Here is a 26393-nt window from a genome sequence, read left to right as displayed (position 1 = left end):
AGTCCTCTTTGCTCCGGCGGCCACCTGCTGCGCGGGCTCTCACGCCGGATTGAACCAGAGCCCGGCTGGCTGGAACTGAAGCAGCTGCCGCCCGGGCTGGAGCAGGCTCGTCCCCGCAGCGGACCAGCCGCGAGGTGGCCCAGCGCCCCGCACCGGCTGCGCAGCGCCCGACTTGCACCCGGGCCGCGCCACTCCCGCAGGCAGCGTGCGCCCAGATCCACACGGGGGCAGCACCAACGCGCCTGAACCGCCTCCAGACACGGCTCCAGCTCCGCCGCTGCACGGACAGCCCCAGCCGGCTCGCCGCGTGTCCCCACTCCCGGCACACGTGCGTTCCGCTGCCGAGCGCTTTCGGAGCCGGGCGGCTGCGGGGCCAACAGCTGCTCCCTCCTGCCTGCCCAGCCCTTGGCGCCTCTCCTTCAAAGTAAGTTGGTGTGTGTGTGTGTAAATGTGATGGGGGGGGGGGGTGTCTTTCCAGCACCCTGGAGGCTTGAAGCCATTGCTCTGGAGTGGGCGATGAGGGGCTATTAATAAATCCTTCCCTTGGCATGGCTGGTAGCTTCTCCCAGCGAGGGGGAGGAATGTGTGTCTGGCGAGGGTTTGGAGACACAAAGTCAGCCAGTCTCCCGAGGGCAGGGCTGGAGGGCTACTAGAAGGGGCTACTAGACCCTGTCCCTTCTAAGCCCCAAGCCCACTGAGGCTGGTCAAACGCTGTTGCCCTCTGTGGGGAGGTGCCCAGGTTTCTGGTGAAGCAAGTGGCTCTTTCCCCATCTTAGCCGTCCAGGACGGATGGAGCCGGAGTGAGCTACTGTCGTGCGGGGTGGGCATTGGGCAGTTCTGGGCACGGGTGCGGTGTGGGGGGAAGTTGGCACAGGCGGGACTGAGGCTGGCTGCCCGTGCTTGGCTGGATCTGTGGAAGAGGGCACAAGGCGGGGGTGGTCCGCCTAGGTGGTCTGCGTGGCTGCGGGCAGGCTGTAGGCTGGCATCCTGCCTGATGGTCTGTTTTCCGCCTCCCATTTCAAACCCGTGCGTGGCTGGGGAGTTTGGCCCGGCGAGTGTGTCCCCACGGACGGTTTGCGGGGTTCCCCAGCCACTCCCTTCTTGCAGGAGCCTTGCTCGGAGTCCCTGGCTGCTGATCTTCTCCCGCAGCAGAGTGAGGGCAGGTGCTGGAGAAATGGCTTCACAGGCTCCACAGGTCGGGGGCTAGAGCAGGTTTGGGCTGAGATGGAGAGGCAAAGATGGCTCCAAGTCCACCCTGCAGCCTGGAAAGAGCAGGGCCACTCCCATGATCCCCAGTCTGTGCCCTGGACCTCCCTGATTCCTCCCCCGTGGCTGACCTGACAATGTGTACAGATCATGTGGTACCATAATGGCAGTGAGGTCCTGCAGTGCCAGCCCAATAGCAGTGCAGGGAGCTGTACATGAGCCCTCTGTAAGGATACAGGTGTATCGCAGAACTGTTGCCTTGTGGTAGGACAGGAGGCATGGCCCAGGGGAGAGGGACTGGGAATTGGGAGCCCTGACCCTGTGACTGACTCACTCTGGCACTAGGCGAGTCACTTCACTGCTCCGTGCCTCGGTTTCCCCCTCTCCTGAAATAGGCTACTCACCTCCCCTTTGTGATTTATGGCTGAAAAGCGCTAGGGGGGGATGACCAAGGGGGTTGGAAAGTTTGCACCATCAGGGCGCTCTGCAAGTGGGCGCCCCTGCAGAGGTGAGTTTCGTTGGCCCCGGCCCTGTCCAGGGGCGGGGAAAGGCGTGAGACAGCACCGCCTGAAAGGGCACCAGCATCCCAACAGTCTCAGGGCTAGTGGCTGCTAAACCAGCCCTGATCACGGTGTAGCCAAGGCACCTGTGCGGGTTCATTGCACCCCCACTCACTGGGACCGTTGTGTCGTCAGCAAGCTCGTTTCCGGACAGTTGTGCGCTTTGTCCGAGCGGCTTTAACGACTCGGGCGCATCTGCCGCGGATTCACCGACATGCCCTGACCACCACCTAAGCCGTGAGCCGTGGGATTCAGGCCCTTCTGCTGCAGAAACACGGCTCCATGGGCACCTGTCCCCCGTGCCTTGCCGAAGCATCTCATTTAAATATGGCCCTAGGTGCGTGGGTCAGTCTTTAGCCCCTTAATCTTCCCCAGTCCCAGGGACAGGCAGATGTCGTCTCTCTCCAGCCTCGCCTTCCTCTTCTTGTTCCTCTCTCTAGCCTGCTTGCAGGGCTCCAGTGTGTGGGCTCCCCATGGCTCCGGACAGAGTTTTCCCCAGGGGTGCTAGCTGGCTTCCTAAATCTTCTGGGATGCCCCGGTGTCTTCCCAAGAGCGGGGAACTCTGATGTCAGCGAGATGGGGCAGGGCGATGCGTCAAGGCTGAAGGTAGATCCAGCGGTGGGCCAGCTGTGGGGCTGGGCAGGAGCCCATGGTGGACAGAGGGTGGTGGGGTGGGGAGCACCTGGTGTTGTTGTGTAAGGATGTGGGGTGCAGGGTCCCCCCCCCATTTGGCAAGGCGGGGCTGTGGACTGCAGGGAGCTGCAGAGAACCGCCGCCCCGGCCTCTGTTGGGGCAGAGCTGTGTGACCTTTAAATACATAAATTCGCCTCTCTGTGCTAGCCTGGGGAGATGGCCGCGGTCAGAGGATAAGCTCGATTAGCTGCCACTAGGGATCGCGACTTGCGTACACCGCCAGCGCATACTCCTGAGCAGGTCTGATTGCATCCAGCCCAGGGCAGTGGGGAACAGCCTCTCTCCCCACCAGCCGCTCACCTGGCTCAGCGAGCTGGCTCAGCAAGCAAGCTCCCGGGGGTTGTGGTTGGGGGTCCAGGCTTCCTAGGCCAGCAACTCTCCATCCCTCCTGCACGCCTCACTGAGCGTGCCTTGCTCTCTAATGCCCCCTCTGGCCGGAGCTCGGTGTGACACGCTGGCAGGCAGAGGGGGCGCTGGAGAGCAGCACGTGCCCAGATACCATGGCAATGGGGGCAGAGCCAGCCCTCCCGGAGTGTAGCTAGGATGCAGAGTCAAAGGTGGCAGTGTGTGGGAGGGGGAAGAGATGGTGCCTGGGGTCCTGGAGGGGCTGTAATAAGGGGCAGTGGAGTGGATGATAACCATGCGTTGGGGAAGGTGGATAGCCGGGAGATGTAGGAATGACTGAAGGGCTATATGCAACTGAGGCCTCAAGCATCCTGTCATGGTACATGCAGTGTCTTGTGTGAAACCTGGGGTGGAGTTTTCAAGGCTCTCTCTTCTTCGGGTGTTCTCAGGTCCTGGTCAGGAGCAGGAAGGAGGATCTACAAAGGAGGTCACAGGCGGTGTGCATCATGAATTCAGGTGGCAGGTGCAGTCGGAGGATCTGGGCTGGGAACCTTCCATGCATTTACTTTTAAGGAGAGAGGCTGATGTGGGGAGGGGTGCAGGACACCTGGGTAGGGCTGGGCAGGAATGGCTTTCCTGTCCTGGGAGAATCTGCAAGATTTTGAAATTTTTTCCTGGCCTGAATTGGGACGAAAAGTCAAAATCTTCAAAATTTTCACAAACCGAGAAAACGAAATCAGTTTGGGTCAGTGGAATGTTTTGTTTTGATCATTTCCAAATGGTCCGTTTCCTTTTTGACCTTTCCTCTTTTTTTTTAACCTTTTTTTAAGTCTAAATTTACTAAAATTTTGAACCAAAAAGTAATTTCAACTTGAAAAGCCAAAACTCTCTGAGTTGATAACACTGAAATGGGACATCTGGACAATTTCAGAGAGATTTTTTCCCACAAATGTTTTGCGTGGGGAGTTGGGTTGAAACTGACCCACTTTCATGAACAGCTTTTGTTCTGACGAACCCACATTATTTTTTGCCAAAAAGGAGCAGTCAAAAAATTCCCAACTCGGTGTACTTCTGGGTTCGAAGCCGGGCTCTGCCGCGGACCCAGCTTTGAACCCTTGGGCAAGTTGCTGCATCTGCGGTGCCTCAGTTTCCCTAGTGGCAAAATAGGGCTGATGATATGCTTGCTCCCCCCTTCGTAGGGCGAGTTGAAGATCTGTAGATGAAAAGTGTACTTATTTATTAAATAGCAGCAATGCCTGGAGGGTGCAAATGGGCGGCGCCCTAGTGTGCTGGGCGCTGTACAAACACACAGTAAAGCTTATGAAGTGCCAGCACATTGGACAGTAACAGCTCATAGGCTGAAAGTGAGTTGGGGTATATACAGTAGCTGCAATAACACAATGTGATAGGGAGCTCTGTTGTGCCGGAGGCTTTGCACCCTCCGGGTGTCCAACGAGGGAGCAAAAAGCCAGTGCCAACAGAGGCCGAAGAAAGGTGGCTGGATCTATGATGACTTCCTGAATGTGTATTGTTGCTTGTACCCACTGTTAACAAATGTGGCTAACAGGTTGCAACACGCATGCTTGCATCCCCTGGGCTGTTGAAAGCTTAACCCACAGGCGGAAGGGCCGTGGGGTCTTGTAGTTAAAGAACTGGCTTGACTGTGTTGAAATAGGGGTTCAAGTCCTGCCACATGCCCTCTCTGTGCTGTAGTGCCCTGCCTGTAAAATGGTAATACCTTAGCTGTACAGACGGTTAGTTCTCTGGGACAGGTGCCGTCTCTTACCATATGTCTGTGTAGCACCTACCACTGGGTACTACAGAATCAGTCTCTCTTTTGCCTGCTTTTTAATGCTGAGGACTAGCTAGAGACTGATTCTACAGCCCAGTGGTGCGGGCAGTCCCTGGGAGCACTGGAGACTCACATTTGAGCCCAAATCCCATGTGAATGTCCTGGCCTCCTGGCTATTTTCTTCTTGCCCAGAAATTCACCCTGGACCTGAGACACCTTCCCAGTGAAAGTCTTGTGGCCAGTGACAGGTTTTTACGACAGGTTTTGATTTTGACTAATAGTCATTTTCTGTCCCATAATTCCAGACCGCCTGTGCATTTACCAGGGGCTGTGGGGTTAGCTCCGGGGTCTGGCCACCTTCCAGCTAAGGAATGGTCTATCTCCCCAGCTGGTGCTCGTTTCAGCTGGATGCAAAGTCCTTCAGAACCAGAACTGTTAAGTAGCGTTGCTGGCTGTTGTGAAGTAGCTGCTGCATCCCACCCCAGAAGAGGTGGCTGAAGAGATCCCTGTATACACCCATTACCTTCTTCACAGTGGGGCTGTGAGTAATGGAGAGCAGCCCTGAGGCTGCTCTCAGTTACATAGAGGGACTGGCCTGGTGCACAGCTGGCCCGAGATCAGGGAAGGACATCGTTGGCCTAAAGTAGTGATTCTCAACCTTTCCAGACTACTGTCCCCCTTTCAGGAGTCTGGTTTGTCTTGTGTACCCCCAAGTTTCACCTCAGTTAAAAATAACTTGCTTACAAAATCAGACATAAAAATACAAAAGTGTCACAGCACACTGTTACTGAAAAATTGCTGACTTTCTCATTTTTACCATATAATTATAAAATAAATCGATTGGAATATAACTATTGTACTTACATTGCAGTGTATAGTACATAGAGCAGTATAAACAAGTCATTGTCTGTATGAAATTTTAGTTTGTACTGACTTCGCTCGTGCTTTTTATGTAGCCGGTTGTAACACTGGGCAAACATCTAGATGAGTTGACGTACCCCCTGGAAAACCTCTGTGTACCTCAAGAGGGACATGTAACCCTGGTTGAGAACCACTGGCCTAAAGGCCCCTTGGCAGCATGCTGTGTGGTCCTTGAGTGCAGCTGAGGATCCGGGCCTGACTCTCCATGTGGCCGGTTGGGGATCAGACCCCTGCACCGGAGTTCTGAGTAAGATGGGGGTGGGTTTCCTTGTTTGTGGAGCCCTTTGCCAGAGAGGGGCATGGGGCGGTTTGCTCTCTATCTTGCCTGGCGCACTAGTTGTGACGGCTGCTGTCACGGAAATGTGGGCTCGAGGATTCATGTCACTGGCACAGGCCCCGAACCCATCCAGGAAGTGGGCCCCTGGGGTGTGGTTTTAGTAAGAACGATGCCCTTCCCCTTAGCACCAACTCCCACGTGGGCCAGGTCCTGCAAGTTCCTCGGTCCTGCTCTTGCCTGGCGAGCTAGAGACCTGCACAGAGGAGGAGCAAAGGAACCCACCGCAGGTCCCCAGGCTCCGGCTTCCCCCTTGCATAGGTGAGTCCCTCAGGCTCTTGGGAGGCAGCAGGATGCTGCAGACAGAGCTGTCAGCCTCCTGGGAGGAGCAGGGCAGCCTCGGCACCCCAGGGACCTGCTGGGGCTGGCAGGAGATGCAGGCAGGGAGAGAGGGAGGGCGGTGCTCGGAGGAATGCAAGGCAGCCCAGACCAGGAAGTGAGCGCACTGAGGGTGTGTAATTGCCAGGGTGTTTTCTCCAGGGCCTCCGGGGAAGGAAGATCCCATTTTCCATACCTCCGTCCCTACCCCCGTGCCCCAGGTTTGGGGTGCAGTCACGGGGCTGGGAGGAGGGGGGGGCCTGCGGACCTACAGCTTTTTCGCTAGCACCCTGGGAGCCTCGAGGTGGGTGAAAAGGTAGGAGAGAGCTGGGGTTGTTAAGGGTCCTTGAGAGGGTATGGCCGGGGTCCGGGCACCAAAGGTGTCCCGTTGTGTAGTGCCTGGGGGAGCACTCTGGCTTGTGTGGGGGTGACGATCGGCCCCCTGGTCGTTGGGGGAATCGCTGCGACTGAGGCAGGGCGCCTGGCCCCGCTGGTGTGAATGTGCCAGGCTAGTACATGCTCCTGTGGGCACACGTGTGTGTTCTGGCTCCGTGCAAAATCTTCCCCACTCCCCTCTCTGGTGTGAGGCTGCTGAGGCTTGCCAGCTGGGATTGAACCCTGAGGTGTACGGATCCCCCATGTGACGGCACGTACCTTCCCGCGCCATCGGTATGCCGATAGCTGGGTAAATATTTGCCGTGGTTGGGCCAAATCCGTCCCCGGCGTAACTGTACGTGGGGAGCACGGCTCCTTGTGTTTACTAGTCGGAATACCCTGGAGAGGGGCTGAGACAGGCCCTGCCGTACGGCACCCGGGCCAGGAGAGCTGGGGATGGTGGCATGCTCCGAGGGGACAGGAGGTAGGGCTGTCTGCTAAGGGAAGGGGCACGTGTCTCGTGATGGCTGACGCCAAGAGCACCATGTGTCCGAGATGAGCTGGAGCCTAGCCCTGGACTGGGTGTTGGGGGTCTGCCTATGGATATCCCCGTTCCAGTCTGCCACATGCAAGGAGAGACGGCCTCCTAAATCAACCGAGCCACTGGCTGGCTGACTCGTTGGCCATGTCCGTCCCCGTGGCTAGTGGCCTGCGGAGGCTGCCCCCCAGGAGAGACCTACCTCGGAGGGGTGGTCTGCGGGAGTCACGTCTGGAATGGGATCTCAGAGGACACGCTGGGGTGCCGGTTGCCGTATGAAGGTTGTGAGCACCAAGGAGGGGATGGGCTGAGGAGGGCTGGAAGCAAAGGGAGAGCACTAGACGGCTCCTCCTCCCTGCGAGAGCGAGGGGGATGAGGGTCTGCCAGGGGAAGAGGTGGCTGCTCCGGCAAGCCATGCTGGCCGAAGCACTGGAGAACTGGCAGCGGGGAATGATCCTGCCCTGGGTGCTGGGGATGGAGTGGATCCTGCCCTGCTTGGGTTGCTGTCAGCTTTGTAGGGGCAGGGGGTCAAACGCCACCTGTGGCTGCAGAGATATAAACTGGAAACTTCCCTGAGCCTGAGCCAGAGCCGACTGTGAGCTGGCAAGTCCCAAAGTGCAATTCCACCCACCTCAGCTCAGCTGGGCCCAAACCTCTCCAGCTCTCAGGGGATGTTGAGTGAGCGTGTGGCTTTGTCTGGAGTTCCCCTATGCTCTGAGAGCGAGGAGGAAATCACACAAGCCGCTGGCGTTTCACGCTCCATTGGTTTCCTCCCATTTCTTATTCCTTCCCTGCTTCGTCTCTTCCCCTCTGATCCCTAAAGGCCGCAGAAGCTAAGGTGATGGGGGGCGTCTGCAGAGCTCAGATGGCAACGGAGATAAGTCTCCTTAAAACCCCTGCTGGCCTTTTCCCCCCGCCCCCTCGTACCATGAAATGTGGTCCCTGGGAAAGCCCCGTCCACAGCGCTGAAAAAGCTTCCGATCCTTCCTGCAGCGAAAGTGTGACTGGCCTTCCCCCTTGCTACCGATGCCGCTGGCTCCTGCCCAGCGCATGCCATTCATAGCAGAAACACGCAGCCTCGGGCTTCGTCCGCCAGGGCCGCAGCCTCCGCTGGCGTAAACCAGCCTCACGCCGCTGCAGTCCGGGGAGCCCGTTTACACCCAGGAAGCATCAGGCCCAGGAAGCTGCCCACAGAGGCATGACAGAACTAGAAACAAAGGCCTGGCGTGAGCTGCCCTGGGATGCCGCAGGGTGCTCGGTGCTGGGGGAAGGTTCCTTGCGGACGGCCCCGGGGGACGGCGGGCTTGGCTTTTCCCACGCCGTCTGCTAGGAACCGTGCAGGTGTCACCCCTCAGAGAGCGTGTGCTGAACCGCGGGAGACGCGAGACTGTTGCAGCCCCGGCTGGAGAGTCTGTGTGTGTTAGAATCATAGAATCTCGGGGTTGGAAGGGACCTCAGGAGGTCATCTAGTCCAACCCCCTGCTCAAAGCAGGGCCAAGCCCCAATTAAATCATCCCAGCCAGGGCTTTGTCAAGCCTGACCTTAAAAACTTCTAAGGAAGGAGATTCCACCACCTCCCTAGGTAACGCATTCCGGTGTTTCACCACCCTCCTAGTGAAAAAGTTTTTCCTAATATCCAACCTAAACCTCCCCCACTGCAACTTGAAGCTTGGGCTTCTCGCCTGGCCCGGCAAGATGGTGGCCCAATTGCTCCAGGCCCGCAGTCTGTTCAGCCTCATTTCCCGCAGGGGCTTGTACAGGATCTGAGTGCCTCACGCTCTGCAATGTACGCAGCCTCACATGCCTCTGTGAGGCAGGGCAGGGCTAGTATCCCCATTGAACAAAGGGGAAACTGAGGCACGGGGAGGCTAAGTGATGCACCCAAGGGTGCACAGGAAATTGGTGCCAGGTCCCAGGCTAGTGCCTTAACCATTGGGCCATCCTTCCTATTTATCCTGTAATCCTGGGCCTCAGTTTCCCCTTTGTACGCAGAGAGGGGAGTGAAGGGTTTGTTTTCACCACCCCATGAGTTGAGTTATTGAAAGCAACACAGCATTCTTGGCTGGGTGCATCAAGGCCCTGTGTGCGCAGAGTCTCATGGGTGTTCAGGCTGATGTATCTCTGCATTTGTGAGCGCTATGATCATCTCAGAACTGTGGTCAAGTCCTATGAGAAGGTGTGTATCGGCCTCTGTGTTTCAGTGAGCAAGAGATTCTTACGACAGGCTTGAATCAGTTCCCCCTCCCCCATCTGCGCAGCTCGGTACCATCTTTGCAGCAGGTCCCTGGCCCAAAATCAGGGGGAGGGGGGTGAAAAGAGGTAAACACCTTTAAACTTGGGATCTGGAGTTAAAACTTGCAGCTGATAGCATGTGTGTGAAGGAGCTTGAGAGGGAGAGAAATACTATGTGTCTTTACTGGTGCCCGTGGGACAGACACGCGTTCTGGGGGCCGTTCATTGGGGGTGTGTGAAAAAGACAGACTCGGTGTAGAAGTGTGGGTGTGGGAGAGAGACGCTGGATTTCTGTGTGCGTGTGGGAGAGAAGGGTAAGGGACCGTTTCTCCGAGATCCCCAGGCTCTCCGTGGGTCATTGTGCAGATGAGGCTTTTCTAGAGCCGGTGGGACACTGGGAAGCCCTGAGAGCAGCACTGTGCTGGGCCTGAGTGTCTTTCCCCCTCTTCTCTCCCCAGTGCATTTGCTGAATAAAGCGTTTGGGCTTTTTCTGCGTCCCCTTGAATGGAAAAGCCTCCCCCGCTGTTGCTCCTGCTTGCTCTGAAAGCTCTCTGGCTCTGGGTTTGTAATTTTTACCTTCCACCCTGTCCTGTGGAGCCCAGGCACGCCTCCGAGTTCTGCTTTTCCATTGCCTTCACGTTTGGGCTATTCTTAACATTCACCGTGCAAACTCCTCGGGGTGACGGGGGCAGGGAAGGCAATGTCTTCTGAATCACTTTGCTTTTCCTTCGGCATAATTATTACTCACAGTGGGTTGACACAGGAGCGAGGCCTTTGTACCAAGCTTTGCTTATATTTAAAATTATAATAACGTATGGGCCCGTGGAATGCCCCAGCGTTGTAGCCGAACAGGTTATGGCAGGAATGGAATAGATGAAGCAGTAATTCCCTGAGCTTCTGGAAGAACTAGCTGGAAAGGATTCCCCCCACACACAGAGAAAATTTTGACAACCATGGAAAAACTTCCAATGAAAAATCAAAGACTGAGATATTTCAATTTGGAAATGCAACCATGGTGACTCATGGGAGCTACAGTTATGGGGTCTCATGCTCCCAATTCCCCTCTACAGGCTGGACTGCCCAGTCAGACTACAGTCCCCCATGATGCACTCTGATCTCTCCTCTTGGTGAGAGAAGGCAGTGCATCCTGGGAGATGACATCCAGCTGGAGAGCCCAGCCCACAGAGGAGAATGAAGCTCCCGAACTAGATCCCCCGTGAGGCACCGTGGTGGCATGTCAGAATTGACATTTTTGATTGTCAGGAATTCAGCAAGGCCTAAGCCAGGGTAGTGACTCATGTTGTAATACTGTCTTGGGCATGAAAAGCCATTGAAACGAATGAGACCCCTTATGCGAGCAGGGGCGTTTCTGGTAAGGAAAGGCTGCAGGATCAGGAGATCCCAAAGACCATATCTGTAACACGCTGGCTAAATGTGTTTGCCATGGAGAGGAAGAGCTCACCCCTGCCATCAGAGGAGACAACTGCTCTTTTAGCTCAAACAATAGAGGCCTGTCCTTTTGCTGCTGGAGGTCCCCGGTTTGATGCTTCCTGACATCCCATGGTGGGGGTGAGTTTCACACGGAACCGTCTAAGTGCATGAAGCATATGGAGCAGCCTGGCTGAACCTCCAAACCTTGGTAGGCCTCTGTCTATGCAGTGTCTAGATGCTGTAGAATCATAGAATCATAGAAGATCAGGGTTGGAAGGGACCTCAGGAGGTCATCTCGTCCCACCCCCTGTTCAAAGCAGGACTAACACCAACTAAATCATCCCAGCCAGGGCTTTGTCAAGCCAGGCCTTAAAAACCTCTAAGGAAGGCGATTCCCCCCCCCCCCCCCAGGTAACCCATTCCAGTGCTTCACCACCCTCCTAATGAAAAAGTTTTTCCTAATATCCAACCTAGACCTCCCCCACTGCAACTTGAGACCATTGCTTGTTCTGTCATCTGCTACCACTGAGAACAGTCTAGATCCATCCTCTTTGGAACCCCCCTTCAGATAGTTGAAAGCAGCTATCAAATCCTATGCTGATGAATAGAATCAAAGTTTCACTTGCAGACAGATAACTAGTAGCCACCTGGTGTCGATGCTCCACATGGAGCTGCTAGAACTTGGGCAACTTGCTTTAATTTAGTCTCCCACCCCATCCCAAGAGATGCTGAGATTCTTTCGGGAATCGGAGGCAGGTAATCACAAAAGCCGTGCGGCCTGGAGATCTGAGCATGGAGTTGGGAGCCAAGAACACATGCGTGCTAATTCTGGCACAGATGCTCACGTCTTCTGTGACCTCGGGCAAGCCACTTGCCCTGTGTGTGCCTCGGTTTCCCCCTCTGTGAAATAGGTCAGGATCATTAACTCCATCTCCTGGGTAGTTAATGCACTTCTGAAGATGCATCGTGTATTACTATTTCTCAGAGAGCTCTCTGGGATCTCACATTAGTCTCACCCGCTATTATGAAAGCGAGCGCTGATCTTCCGTGATTTACCCTGCCCCTGCCCTGGCACCGGTCTGCGTTGTGTTGTGCTTTCACAGTACAGCCGTACCTCCTTGGAGATAACCGTGGAGTTTGCCATCTAGCATCTGCGAACGCCCACTCAGCGTATTCGCCCTGCAGCTGGCAAATTCCTAGCTCTGGAAGCCTGGCCCCTCGTGCGACCTCTGCCCGGCTGCTCCTTCGACTGCATCCCGGCAAGCGGTGCCTGCAGGCTTTCTAGTTTCTGGGCCTGCACACGTTCCACCCAGTCAGTCCTGCCTCCCTGGCCTGTAAGGACAGACAGACGCCACCTCCCAAGTCTTGCTGCATGCCTCTTTCTCAGTCGGTCGCTTTATTGTCCGATGCAAACGAAGCGAGTTCGGCTGCCTGGCGTAGGCCTTTCCCTGCTCTCTGCCCCTTTCATTCGGGGCTTGTGGTAATTGATCTGCTAGGACCCCTCCCCCTCTGCTGGGAGCTTTCTTGCCATCCTTTTATTAGTGTCAACTGATCCCCATCAAGCCCAGCAGGCAGGATCGTATCTTTCACAGGGGAACGGGGCACGTTCCCGTAAAGAGGCCATCCCGATCTCTGGCCCAAGCTGTACCCTCCAGACCTGTCTCTACGACAGGTCGAACTGCAAAAGCGACTCTGAGCCGGGGGTCCTTTGAATACGCATCCGATTGTCATGACTCGAGCTGGCCGAGAATTTTCCGATGTAGCCGTTTCCCCGTCAGAAAACGTTTATTCACTGCCATTGAATCATTCTGTGGGAAGGTGTCGATTTCAGCAACATTTCCCGGGGACAAAAATCAAACGGTTTCGTATCAAAGTGTTTCCAAACGCCGTTTGCATAGAGTTTTATATATTGTATTACCAATTATCACGGAATGTAAAAGTGTGAAACAAAACGTTTCGATTTTATCAAAATGTTTCCACTCATCCAAAGTGAAAGGTTTTGTTTTCTGGCCAGTTACGGTTTCCTCCCATCTCCAGTCTTGCCACAGGCTCAGATCGGATGGGATTCGCTGCCTGTCGTGTCTTGGGTTGTATGCGCTTGTTTATATGCTACTGTTTCCCGCATCTTTCTTCAGTGGGAATCCCACGATACGCAACTCAAGTACCCCTGCAACAGGAGGGTTGTAGGGAGTTCATGAGCTACAGGATCCAGGCAGATTTGCTAGATAAATTCTGCCCCACTGGAGAGATGATCCTTCTCCTTCATCTTCAAAAGCCCACACTTCTGCTACTTGAGCCAAGGGAGAAATGCCATCACTTATTGCTGGCATTTGGTATTTTGCTTTTCTGAGGTCTAGCCGCTGCTGTGTGTTACTATCTGACTTACAAAGGGTAAAATTTGCCCCTGAATGCAGTGTCAACACAAATGCGCCGTTTAAAGCCCACATACACCCCAAAATAGGTTTTAAGTGGGGTCTGAGTGAGGCCTTAAGGGTCACTCGGAGAGCAGCGGGAAATTCAGCATTTCCAACCCATGGGAAATTCCAACTTTTGTTTTCATCCCAAATCGGGAGGAAAAGTTTAAGCTTTGAACTATTGTGTGGAATGGCAGTTCCAAAACCTCTCAATCTGGAAATAGGGGAACATTTTGTTTCAACGTTTTCAATCAAAAGAAAACATTTAACAGTCCTGGGATTGATTTGTTTCATTTGGGTTTATTGGACCGGCACAAAATGCTTATTTTCAAGCCAGTTCAATCTTAAACTGCATTTTCGCCATGCTGGTGCATTGCCTTATGGGAGATGTAGTTTGGGAGACTGAGGCCCTCATTCGCCCTATGGACCGGACACCCTGACTGGACCAATAGTGCATCTGGAGTCATCGGACTTCCATGATGCACCAGGCAGCTCGGTCAGAGGGAAATCTGCATTGCATCATGGGCATGTTTTAAGCTGTCCAGCATATCCGGTGATGACATCATGGCCTCGCATGTGTTCTCCTGTGGCTTTATAGTCAGATCCTTGAGCGGCAGGATCGCGAACAGATGTCACATAGGAATGTGCAGGCTCCCATGGAAGCCTTGGCATGATGGTTGGCCCTTTTTTCAATCTGTTTTTCGTGTCAGGCTTCCTCAGAGTGTTTGCAGCCTTTATTGCTACTTGCTCTCAATTCAGATCTGTCCGTAGCTGCCTCTTCGATGTTATTAGCATCTATGCTACGTGAGGTGCTATTCAGCCTAATGGTGCCTCTCTCAGGGTTTCGTTGACCGCCCCTCCTGTGCTTTCTGAGTATAATTCACCACAGAAACTTTTTTCTGGGCATCTGCCATCGCCCATTCTGATAATGTGCTCTGTCCAGCTCAGCTGAGCTTTCATGATCATTGCTTTGACGCTGGTTATTTTTGTTCTTTTAAGTCTTTTGGGGAGCCCATCCCATAGGAGAGAATGGGGGTCTAAACTTCAACTCCCATGAAGCAGTGCACGGATGGGGAAATGCAAAGGGGGCATGGGAGAGAGGTCTATAAAGTCATAACTGGTGGGGAGAAAGTGAATAGGGAAGTGTTATTTACCCCTTCACCAAGGGGTCTTGTGTTCTGTTTATTCCCTCTGAAGCACCTGGCATTGGCCACTGTCAGAAGACAGGACACTGGGCTGGACGGACCTGTGTGGTCGTTCTAATGTTCTTATGGGTCACCCAAGGAAATTAATAGGCAGCAGGTTTAAAACAAACAAAAGGAAGTATTTCTTCACACAAGGCACAGTCAATCTGTGGAACTCATTGACAGGGGATGATGTGAAGGCAAAAAGTATAACTGGGTTCAAAGAAGAATTATATACGTTCATGGAGGATAGGTCCGTCAGTGACTATTAGCCAAGAGGGTCAGAGATGCAACCTCATCTTCTGGGTGTCCCTAGCCTCTCACAGCCAGAAACTGGGAGTGGATGATGGGACGGATCACTCAAAATTGCCCTGTTCTGTCCATTCCCTCTGGAGCACCTGGCACTGGCCCCTGTCGGAAGACCGGAGACTGGGCTCAATGGACCCTTGCTCTGACCCAGCGTGGCCGTTCTCATGTTCAGTCTAATGTTTTATTGAACTGATCTGAAAGTGTTTCAAGTCAGATAACAAAAAAAATCAGAATATTTTGATTTGGTCCAAATGACTCCAAACGAAATATTTCAGGTTTGGTTTTCCCTACGAACGCTTGAAAATGTTTGGGAAAATCCAGTGTTCAGGAAGCCGCATTTTCTGTTGGCGAATCCCTAAGCAGCTGCAATCGCTAGACATCGCCAGGTGCGATAGATAATATTACTTGTAAACTCTACCAGGCCTCTCAGGACAAGGGAAGAGCATAATAATCCCCAACAGTTGTTACTAATAATCATAAATGAAACAAAGTACTTAATTAAGCTATGAAATGAATTGCCAAAAATGCGGACAGCAGATATATCCTGGGAAGTGTCAACTTTCCCATGTGTTATGAAACGATTTTACTGCTGTCGACTGAGGCGGGAACAAAATATTAATCACAAGACGAGCACATTGGTGATTGCAAAGCCTGTCCTCAGAGAGGTAACAAATAAGGAAGGATGTGGCGAAGGTATACAGAATAATGCATGGTATGGAGAAGGCAGCTGGGGGACATGTGTTGATCCTGGGCAAAAGTGCCCGAGGGTGGGGTTCACAAAGGTTGGTAGGTGCTTAAATCAATGGTAGTTCTTAGGCTCTGAGACCCTCCCCCACTCTCTGGGTTTCAGAGCCCAGGCTCCAGCCCAAGCAGGGACGTCTACATGGCTATTTTTGGCCCTGTAGCTTGAGCCCGAGTCGGCTGAGCTGGGCTCTGAGGCTTGCTGCCATGGTTTTTTTTTTTTTTTTACTGCTGTCACGTAGACGTCACTGAAGCGCTTTTGAACATTTGACCCCCTTTTTTTTAACACAAAGGCCAAAGGGCATTTTATGAACCTGGAAGGTGGCAAATTCCAAAGGGAGAAAAGGAAAGACTTGTATACAGTGCAGAAGTTGCTTGTGCAACTCATGGCCACAAGATCTCCTCGAGGCTAAGAGCAGAGTAGGATTAAAAACAAAAACAAAAAAAACCTGAACCAGCCTGATATATGGATAACAAAAATATCCAGAGTTTCATTTCCAAAGGAGGCTATGGGATTTGGGAACTCAAACGTAGGCTTCTTTGAAGAAAATCCCAGCCTAAAAAAAAAAACAAGAGCTTTAGAAGGGAGGTAAAATTCCCACCCCCTGCCCCGCTTCAGGAGATAAGCCAGCCTAATTAATGGGGTAATCATTAGGACAAAAATCTAGAGGCCCCAGCTGAGCTCAGGGCCCCATTGTGGCACGTGCTGTAAGCGGTACAGCTGGAATGCTACTAGCAGCTCGGCATTGTGCTAGGCACTGTACAAACACCTAGCACTAAGACAGTCTCTTGTCAGAAGGAGCTTACTAAAAATCTATCGACAATCAAAGCACAGGAGACCACACAGCAGATCAGAGCCAGGCCTAGAACCCCTGGCCCCTGTATTCTAGGCCGTGCCCTACCACTGCACCCCATTGTCACTTGATATTACCTGGGGGTGGGTCTGCCATAAATGCCTATTGCTGCCCCTAAAGCAGCTGGTGCCTGGCCACTCTCGGAGCGAGGACACTGACCTAGATGGAGTGTGGGGCTGATTCACTCTGGTGGGTGCTGTGTTCCCTACGGGGATACAAAGAAGAAAGCCAGGAATGGATTTGTTTTTTAACTTAAGGAAGAGACAGAGCAACGCGCTGCTTGAAGCTATCAGCTCTCCAGGGCAGGAATATCTTATATATTTGGGAGGCACGTAGTGGATTGAGGATGTTACTAGAACCACATAATAACCAGTTAAGGGGGTCTCAACTCACCCATCCAAACCCTTCAAACAAGGGAACAACTATGTAAGAGAACCTTCGTTCCCTGCCGCCCATGCATCACATTGACTGCTCTCGTTGGTGGACTCCTCACCTGCCCAGCAAGCCGCCTTCCGCTTTGTAGCTGTTCAACACACACACACACACACACACACACACACACGGGGAGGGTTTGGTTGCATGAGGTTGGGCTTAAGGTTTTGCACTAGAGGAGGGGCTGGTGGGATTTCGGGTGCACCCATTACGATGATATGCAACTCACTACTTTGTGCTAACACGTTGGCATACCTTGATAGTTAGAGGCCCTATTCCATCCTCATGCTTCAGGGTAAAAGCTGTCAACAGCTGGGGTCAGGAAGAATTTGTCCTGCACCCAGCCTGACATGGCTAGTATAGAGCATCTAAAGCATGGTCCACTGCTGAGGACTCAGAACGGGGAGACAGAAGACATGGGGTGTCTTAGTGAATGTAATAGTGCTGCCTTACCTAGGCTAGCCGGTGCCTCAGTTTCCCCTCACACAGGTTAGATCTCCCAGCTTCCGCAGGAAGGACTCACTGCCAGGCTCAAGACTCTTTCTGGGCACAGTTTTATTCTTCAAAATAAAAAAGCAGTCCCTCTGCCCACCCTGGGCGACAGCTTCCAGACACTCTCCCCCTGGTCCCTTTCAGGGCTGAAAGGGGGTTTTCCCTTCCCTTTGCTCCCCTGCTTCAGAGCCACTTGCAGGCCTCTCAGCTGAGCCACTTACTGGCTGTTTATGGGGGTCACCTGGAACCCCCCTCTCTCCCGTTCTCCGCTGGGTCTGATAAATGAATAGGGCTGGTTGGGCCCAGGGCCCCGGGCCATTAAAGGGACAGGCCTCTCCGTTACACGGATTACTTAGTACTTGCTCTGCCTCGCTTTCTCCACCTTTAAATTGCCGAGCATGATGCTCACCCACCTGCTTTGAGGTCTATAAGTGCTGTATAAGCACCCAAAGTTATTATGGGACATCCTGGGGGCTTTACCATTTGCTCCCTGAAGGATACCAGGCTAAATGGACCATTAGGAGGTGCTGGTTGGGAAGAGCCCTGCGTTGTCCCCATCACACTGTGGGTTTGCAAGATAGCGACTGGAAAGTTGCCAAGCCAGGCTGCACTCGCGTGTCCTTCAGGAGGCTCGCTGATGGGATTCACAGGGGCATCCCATGGATGTTGCATCTCGCCAACTTCTTCCCTCCACCCCGGCCTGTCTCTGGCTGCTGTTGGTGTTTTTTCAGAAGCAGCCAAATACGGAAAACAGACCCTTTTATTTCCCTCCTGCAGCCTCACAGGTGGTTTCACGTTGGTTGCTTAGCGACCAACATGCTTAGTGACCAGTGAGGGACCTGTGATCGCACCTCCCAGAGTTTCCCAGGGTGCAGACCAGGACTCAAGCGCTCTTCTGCTTGCTTCCTTCGCGCAGATAAAGGTTACTAGGAAACACGCCCACCCCGTTCCTGGGAAGTGGGTTCCCCTCCCCAAGGGGAGGTTTCATTGCAGAGTTGGATTTATTTTTAGTATTTCAGCATTTGTTGGATTTTTGGTTTTGATTCTCGTGAAAGTGATGGGCTAATAACATGGGTATAACTCCCTGCAGCTCTGCTGATGCCCCTCAATCATAGAATATCAGGGTTGGAAGGGACCTCAGGAGGTCATCTAGTCCAACCCCCTCAAAGCAGGACCAATCCCCATTTTTTGCCCCAGATCCCTAAACGGTCCCCTCAAGGATTGAACTCACAACCCTGGGTTTAGCAGGCCAATGCTCAAACCACTGAGCTATCCCTCCCCTCAAAGAAGGCCCTCACTAGGAGGCCTATATTACTAAATATTAATACCTACCCCCAGCCTCTATTAATCCTAATGACTAATATTAGACTAATGGTCTAATATTAATCCCGACCCGCAGCCCCCCTGTTATCCCAGCCCTGGGCTCCCGACACCCACCCCTCTGCCAATGCCCCTCAATCCCGACCTGCAGCCCCCTGTTATCCCAGTCCTGGGCTCCCGACACCCACCCCTCTGCCAATGCCCCTCAATCCCGACCCGCAGCCCCCTGTTATCCCAGCCCTGGGCTCTCGACACCCATCCCTCTGCCAATGCCCCTCAATCCCGACTCACAGCCCTGTTATCCCAGCCCTGAGCTCCCGACACCCACCCCTCTGCCAATGCCCCTCAATCCTGACCCGCAGCCCCCCTGTTATCCCAGCCCTGGGCTCCCTACACCCATCCCTCTGCCAATGCCCCTCAATCCCGACCCACAGCCCTGTTATCCCAGCCCTGGGCTCCCGACACCCATCCCTCTGCCAATGCCCCTCAATCTTGACCCGCAGCCCCCTGTTATCCCAGCCCTGGGCTCCCACCCACCCCTCTGCCCGGAACCCCAGGTCATTGCTCACGGGGCTACCTTTGCTGCCGTGGCTTCACAGCCTTGGTCCCGGAGTTGGCTAGATCCAAGCTAGCTCGAGGATGTGCACGTGAGCGGCACTCGCGCCCTGTGCTTGCAGCGTCCGAGAGAGAGCTGAGCTCAGAACACACGCAGGATCTGCGATTGCTGCAACCACTCCGCTTGCTCAAGGCTGCAGCGTCCTCTTCCTCTGGTAGGCTGGGTGGTTCTGGGTCAGATACTAGCTCTGTGCAGTAGGACTTGGTGTTTATGGGGCTGTTTTGCCTCGCTCCTCACGTACAGACATCAATTGCTCCCTGCCCCCACCAGGTTCCAATGGGAGGTAGGGGCCTAAATACCGTTGAGCATCTGGGCCTGAGTATTTCCAAAGAGCTGGTGGGCACCCCTGATTGCCCCACCCTGGGCTGCACCGGTCAGGATTTGGGACCTTTTCTTGCACTTTATCTGCACAGCACCGCACGGACCTGTAGCACTGCGTCAGTGACGGTGCAAACCCAGCCCCCGGGGGCCAAAAGCTGGTGGGGGTTTGGGATTGTGGGCAAATGCCCCCCAGGGAGTGTGAGTGAGGCCTGCCAAACGCCTGGCGCAGACGTTTGGAGCCTGGAGCCCACAGCTCACATTGGCAAAAGCATCTTAGGGAATTATTTCCTGGGTGCTGGGTCTTGCCCACATGCTCAGGGTCCAACTGATCGCCATATTTGGGGTCGGGAAGGAATTTTCCCCCACGTCAGATTGGCAGAGACCCTGGGGGTTTTTCACCTTCCTCTGCAGCATGGGGCACTGGGCTCTTGCACCTTTAAACTAGTGTAAACGGGGGATTCTCTGTAACTTGAAGTCTTTAAATCATGATTTGAGGAATTCAGTAGCTCAGCCAGAGGTTAGGGGTCTGTTACAGGAGTGGGTGGGTGAGGTTCTGTGGCTTGCAATGTGCAGGAAGTCAGACTAGATGACCTTGGCTGGTTCCTTCTGGCCTTAAAGTCTATGAGACTTGGGAGCCAAGTCTGATTTTCAAAAGCTCCTTAGTGACTTAGGCACTTAGACCATTTTAACCCTGATCACCAATGAGGTCCAGCTCATTCATTGACGAGTTCTCTGCGTTGACGCTGCGTTGGGTATGTTTTAATTTGTGAGTGCTGGGGATGGAGAAGGGTCTAGAGAATGTAATTTGTAAATTACAGTATTAACAAAGGGTAGAAAATGCGGATGGATTAAGTCCTGCACCACTCCTGTCGGGCAGGGAGGAATTGTAACAAATCTGGGCTCTGGAGGAATTTGCTGTTACTAGAATGGGTTGGAACTCGCATATGGTTTTCATGGACATTTTCAGGAAAAATATGATCCCTGTGAAAGCTGAACTTTCATTGAAATTGCATATTTCCAGGCAGCTCCTGTAGTTATTCGGCTGTGCACCATGACGGGGGCAAAGATAGAACTCCAGTTTTCCTGCCTGTAGAGCCCAAGCCCCTACTGGCTTAGCTAAATCATTGTCCGCTATTAGCAGTGTAGGGCCTAGGACACACTTTTGAGACATCCCAGTTCCATCCAGTACAGGGCAGTGGTGCACAGAGACACACACACCAGCCAGGTTCATTACACTATTATTAACCTCATTTTTGTACAGAGGGAATAGAGACCTAGAGAGGGGTGGTACAAAGTTAGACTCCTTAAATCAGGCACACACAGGATTAGAAACATAGAGGGATGATGTACAAAATTGGATGCCTAAAATCAGGCCTACCCAAGTTGGAAACTTTTGGCCTCGTGAATTTGTCTGTGGCTAGTCAGTGGCAGACCCAGCAATAGAACCCAGGAGTCCTGAGTGCTGGGCTGATACTTCCAGTCATGATAACGCTGCGGGAAACATTCATGACACGGGCTTGTAGATCTCTCCAGAGAGCATCTTATTCTGCACAGGTATTGTGTCTTCCGGGTAGGCTGCAGTTGCAAACCCAACAATGGATGCTAACATGCAAACACACAACGCCCCCCCCTTCCCTCCCCTCCCCCCAGTGGCTGGCGGTGAGTCACCACCGCATGCTGTGAGGGAGGGGGCTGGCTGATGCGTTCCCCTCACCCTGTGCTGTGCTGGAATTCAGGAGTGTGGCAAGAGCAGCTTTCCACTCTCCAGTGCCAACGCTGATTCTTTTTCTTTTTAAATTTAATTCGCTGGGAGTTTCTTTGACAGGTTCCCTGGGTCTGGAGGCTGCTGTTCCAGGTGTGGGGGCGGAGATGGGCGGAGGGGAGCGCTGCGTGTTCTGCTGCCTAATTTCTCCCGTGCGCGCTGAGCGGCTGTTACAAGCGATTGCATTTCTGAGCTTCAGAACAGACCGGTAAACAAAGAGCTTTCAGCAGGAAGCGAAATGCTGGAAGGGGTCTGAATGCGACTGAGAAGCCAAACCCGTGGGCCTGCTATTCTGGCATGATCTCGTGGGCTGTGTGAACAGGAACATAGGACATGTCATCCCAGACTGGTGGCCTATCCAGTGTCCTGTCTCTGACAGCGTCTGGTACCAGCTGCTTCAGATGTAAGTGTAAGAAACTTACAGGAGCTAGTGTTTGTCTTTCCCCCGTTGCCACTGACGCTTTGTCACACTCCTGTCTAACACAACAGTGGACGTTCTTATTGTCCATATAAATGTCTGATCCTTTCCTGACTCGGCCACCAAGATACTTGTGGCAGTGAGTTCCACAGGTTGACATTGTGTAACCAGGTGTGTGAAACATGTTCCAGCTTCCATTTCATAACCCCTCTGGAGGTTATGGACCCCTATTTGAAGAATGGCCGTACTGGGTCAGACCAATGGTCCACCATACCCAGGATGAAAAAGGGTCAACAGGAGAACATCATAATCTTATATGCCTCTGCAGTTGTAGAGATGCTGCTCTCCCAAGCAGGCAGACCTATGAAACATAAGGAGAATCCCCAAGGGCTCAGTTCAGCCCTGGCCTCCTATCAGAACAAAGTGATTTTGCGTTACCAGATACTAAGGGCTTGATCTCAAGGCAGTGGAAAGTCTCCCCCCTGACTTTGGCGGGAGGTTGGGATCAGGGTCTCTGCCACAGCAGTCTCAGCAGAGGGAGATAGGACAGAAGTCGTGCTTTGGCCTTGCCTTGGGCCTCCTTGCCCAGGGGTGAATTTCACCCCCTCTGTGGTGGGAACTCCCTCCCGTTGCTGCTCACGCAGCGAATCCGGAGCTCAAGGGTCCTGGCAATTTCCTACAAGCGAAGAGTCGTCATGGAGTTGGAAAATATCCTGGTGTTTTCCAGCATGGCCCCGCTGAAGAGCAGGGCGTTGATTAGCAGCCCCAGCGAAATAGTGATATCACCACCACCCAGCTGTTCCTTAGTAGATCTCAGACGGCTTCACAAAGGCGGGCAGTATCCCCATTTTATAGATGGGGAAACTGAGGCACATCTAAGAGGCCAAGCTGGGACTAGACCAGTGGTCCCCTGAACCCCAGCGCATGCTCCTTCATGCTGACGCTAGTGTTGGAAGGGAGATAAAACCTCATGTGTCCAGGTTGACCCCACTCTATAAGTATTGGTGATTAGGGTGAGGCCTTCATGAGGGGCAAGTCACCCCACGACTGCCTGCTGTGGGGGGTCTGGCACCTTCCCCTGAAGCAACTAGTGAGGAAGGATGGTCCCGTGGTTAGGCTGCTCACCTGGGACTTGGGAGACCTGGGTCATGTCCTTGCTGTGCCACAGACCCCGTGTGACATTTGGGTGAGTCATTTAGCCGCTCTGTGCCTCAGTTTCCCCTCTGTACCATGGGGCTAATAGCCCTGCCCTGCCTCAGGGGGGTTGGTGAGGATAAGTATATTAAGGACGGTAGGGCACGAAGGGCCCTATTTTAAATGTATTGAGGTGCCTAGCTCCAACTGATTTCATTGGGAGCCAGGTACTTGACTCGGCACTGTGGTAAAGGGGGCTTTGATCTGGTGCTGGGGACAGAAGAGACATTGAGTCTGATCCAGGATCGCAATTCCTAGGGCCCTGGGCAATTTGGGAGAGTTGGGGGCGAAGTTTAGGGCAGGCAGCAGGGCTCCCACCAGCCCGTCCCTTGTTCGGGGGACGCCACGCGCCCGCTGTGGCCGGCTGGGATCCTCACAAGAGCTGCAGCTGGCCCTATGGCACAGGGGCAGAGGCTCTGAAACCGCGTGGCAAGGCGCGTCTGTGTCTGTAGGGTTGGGTAGATGCGTGTGGCCGTGTGGTGTGTGAGCATCTAGAGAGGTGTGCGTGCGTGTGTCTGGGTGGGTGTGCATATGTGTCTAGAGGGGTGTACTGGGTGGGTGTGGATCTAGATGAGTATGTTGGGGTGTGTGTGTATCTAGACGGGTGTCGGGTGCATTCTGTTGCGTAGCTAGCTAGATCTGTCTGTATCTAGATAGGCGTACGCTGTGTGTGTGTGGGTCTAGATGGCTGTGTGTGTTTGTGTAACTAGATGAGTGTGCGTGTGTATCTAGAGGGGGGGTGTATCTAGATGGGTGTACTCTCTGTGTGTATGTATTCAGATGGACGTGCACCTAGATGAGTGTGCGGGGGTGTGTAACTAGCTGTGTGTATGCATGTGCGGGTGTTTTTAGATGGATGTGTGTATCTGGATGGGTGTTCTGTGTGCATGCGTGTGGCGGTATGCCTGTGTGTTTACATGGGAAGCTGGCTGGATCTGTGTAGGTGGCGGTGTGAATACGTGTGTGGCTGGCTTGGTGGTTTTTGGGCGCACCCAGCACCGCCTGTATTCAGTCCCCAAGTGGCTGTCATGCCATAGGGCGACACTGTAGCAGTAACTGACTCAGGGGTTGGGTGGAGCTGCATTTCCCCAGGGGGAACTCTGGGCGGGACGGTGCCTAGGAGGCAGCTGCTGGCTTACATGCAATGAGTGTGATAGGTCTCAGGCCAGTTCCCTTCAGCCGAGGTGTGTCCATCTCACTACAGGCCTGATCCTGATCAGGGAGAGTCTTACCATTGATTTCAGTGGGGTTTGGACCCCCAAGACTGTGAGATACCATCACAGGTGTATCTCAACCCTGGCCTGGAGAGGGCACTCCCAGGGGGCTCTGCCTCATTGGCCTCTCTCAGCTGGGACAGTGATACAAGGGGGCTGCTGTGATCATCCCCCTGGTGTGGTGCGGGCCCCTGTCCAGTGAGAGACAAACCAACTCCCCAGCACTGAACCCCGAAATCCCTCCCTGCCGAAGGAAAGTGCTGAGTGTAAGGATTACCCAGGGTGAACTCGGGCCGAATTCCACACTCCCGCCGACTGGGCCAGGGGCTCCAATGTTACACGTGACGTCTGGGAGAGACGGTGGGAAAGGCAAGAGAAATCAGTGCAGTGGGCCCCATCCTGAGCTCGCTCACCCCCTCTCTTTCCCCCGGTGTAAATACAAAGTGAGCCGCCCCATTAAACTGTAGAGGCCTGATCTGGTCTCACTCCCACCCGTGTAAACGCAGAGTGACCCCATGGGTGTCTGCGAGACCGAGCCGGAAGTCTGTGGGCCTGGCTCTGTTCTCACTCACCCTTTGCCCAGGCTGTATGAGTAGCCCTGTTGAAATCAGTGGGGCTAATCGTGGAGGGGGCAGGGGTCCGGCTTAAGGGGAGCAATCTGGTCCTGTGAATCTGGGGTTCTCACTGTGAACCTTTAGAGGGCTGCGCAATTCCTCAGATGGCTGCCACCTGAGCTGCAAGCAGCTGCCTTCTTGGATGCTGTCTCCACCAGCTCGTGATAAATTCCTTCCCAGATGGTCCCTGCTTTGTCCTCTCATCGTCTCCAAATAAACATGGGTCCACTGCTGCGCCTGGTACAAGAAGATCTGTTTTCACCCATTCTTGGCTGAGATGCAGAGCGTGGGTTTGAAGGGAGCTGTTGGGCGAAGGGGGAAGTTAGGGTTTCGCATCCCCTGGAACCCCAAGGCTTGTTAGAACGCCCCTGGCATTTATTATTAGCTCCCAGGCGAGGCCTGTTTAAATAAACAGGGATTAATAAGTGACCTTGTAAGAGAACCCTGGTTTGGTGGTGAGAGCCCGGGACTGGGAGACAGAAGTCCTGGCTTCGGGCTAGCCGCAACCCTGGATCTGAACACAGCTGAATTCTGTGGTGTTTGCAGCTCAGCTCCCCAAATGAGCCTATTCCTTTTTTGCTGCTCTGTGCCTCAGTTTCCCCACCTGGGGATGATAGTTCACCGCTTCGCTGGGCACAGCCGTGAACTGGAGTTAGTTCATATTTGTCAGGTGCAACAGGGTTTGAATCTGGGACTGCCAGAGCCCCAGCATAGGCTGCAAACAACAGTCGGGCAGACGCTGCCGAGCCACACTTAACTGGCCCCATGTCTGGCTCACCAGAGGGAAGAGTTCAGCTCCTTGTGCTGCCTGCAGTCTCTGTCCCAGGCCTGCAGGTGCTGTCCATTCTGGTGGGGCGTGCAGGCCCCACAGCACTGCTGGGTTCGGATCCAGGGGTTTTTAGCTGAGCCCCGGATAGATCTAGGGGCCAACTGGGAAGTTTGGCTCCTGCTCTGAATAACTCAGGCTTCGGGGATGTCTGGATCAGGGACTGGTTCTTGCCCATATTGCCTTGGAGACCCTGGTTCCAGCTGTCGCAGGGATAGCCCCTGGGAACCAGCCTCGTCCAAATCTGGGGGGGGGGGGGAAGCCAAACTTCAATGGCCTGGCCAATATTGGGGGAATCTAGGGTGATGGGGACGGTCTCATGGGCCGGTGTCTCCCTGCGCCTGCCATCAGAGGCCTCCTCCAGCCCCCACCCCGGGGGAATCATCCGCTACAGAGTGGAACGTGTGTCATGTGTCATTTTCTCTGCTTTGTGGAAGCCAGACTTCCTGTGAGGGAGTCACGTGATTAACTGCTGCGGGCTGGCATCTGTGTCGTTTCACTGTGCTTCTAGGGCAGCCTGGTTTCAAAGCAGTTTACGATACAGGTGTGTCTCCGTCCCCCCTTTACACAGCTGTGCCTATGCCCCTCAATCCTGAGCCACAACCCCCCCGCCAGTCCTGGTCTCCTCCATCAGCAGTTCTGCCGCTTTCCCCATCTACGCTGCCTCGCTGTGCCCTTCCCCATCTAGCCCTGAAGTAGCCTGGTGCCCCCCAGTTTGGGAAGCTCCGATCTGTTCTGTGTATCTAGCTTGGATCTCTCCGTGAAAGGCACCTGGAGTGTTGCCACTTCCTTCCCGCCCTGGGATTTCTGGCTCTCTCACTGCCTGCAGAGTCCCCCTTTAAGCACTCCATCCCTTCCCATGGGAGGCTGTCCCACCCCTTCCCTTTCCTACTGACTAGGGAGTGGACTGGTGGGAATCTGCAGGTGACCTCTCCCT

General features: G+C 53.8%; 1 protein-coding gene across 8 annotated transcripts in view; it reads left to right on the top strand.

The window, feature by feature from the left end:
• The first annotated feature begins 288 nt into the window (after window positions 1–288).
• PTK2B (protein tyrosine kinase 2 beta) overlaps window positions 289–26393 on the top strand; it is a 111129-nt gene continuing 85024 nt past the window's right edge. For 3 of the 8 annotated variants that reach the window (XM_078852029.1, XM_078852028.1, XM_073335541.2), the window contains exon 1: window positions 6300–6485. The gene's annotated coding sequence lies outside the window, so the exon portion shown is untranslated. Of the gene's footprint in view, window positions 425–2206; window positions 2373–5996; window positions 6113–6299; window positions 6486–26393 lie in introns of those variants that run through there. The other 5 variants (XM_073335540.2, XM_073335542.2, XM_078852027.1 and 2 more) reach the window with 4 other exon arrangements.

This window comes from Lepidochelys kempii, chromosome 3 (genome assembly GCF_965140285.1).
Source record: "Lepidochelys kempii isolate rLepKem1 chromosome 3, rLepKem1.hap1, whole genome shotgun sequence".
Taxonomy (NCBI): domain Eukaryota; kingdom Metazoa; phylum Chordata; order Testudines; family Cheloniidae; genus Lepidochelys; species Lepidochelys kempii.
This window is presented reverse-complemented; position numbering and strand designations above follow the sequence as displayed.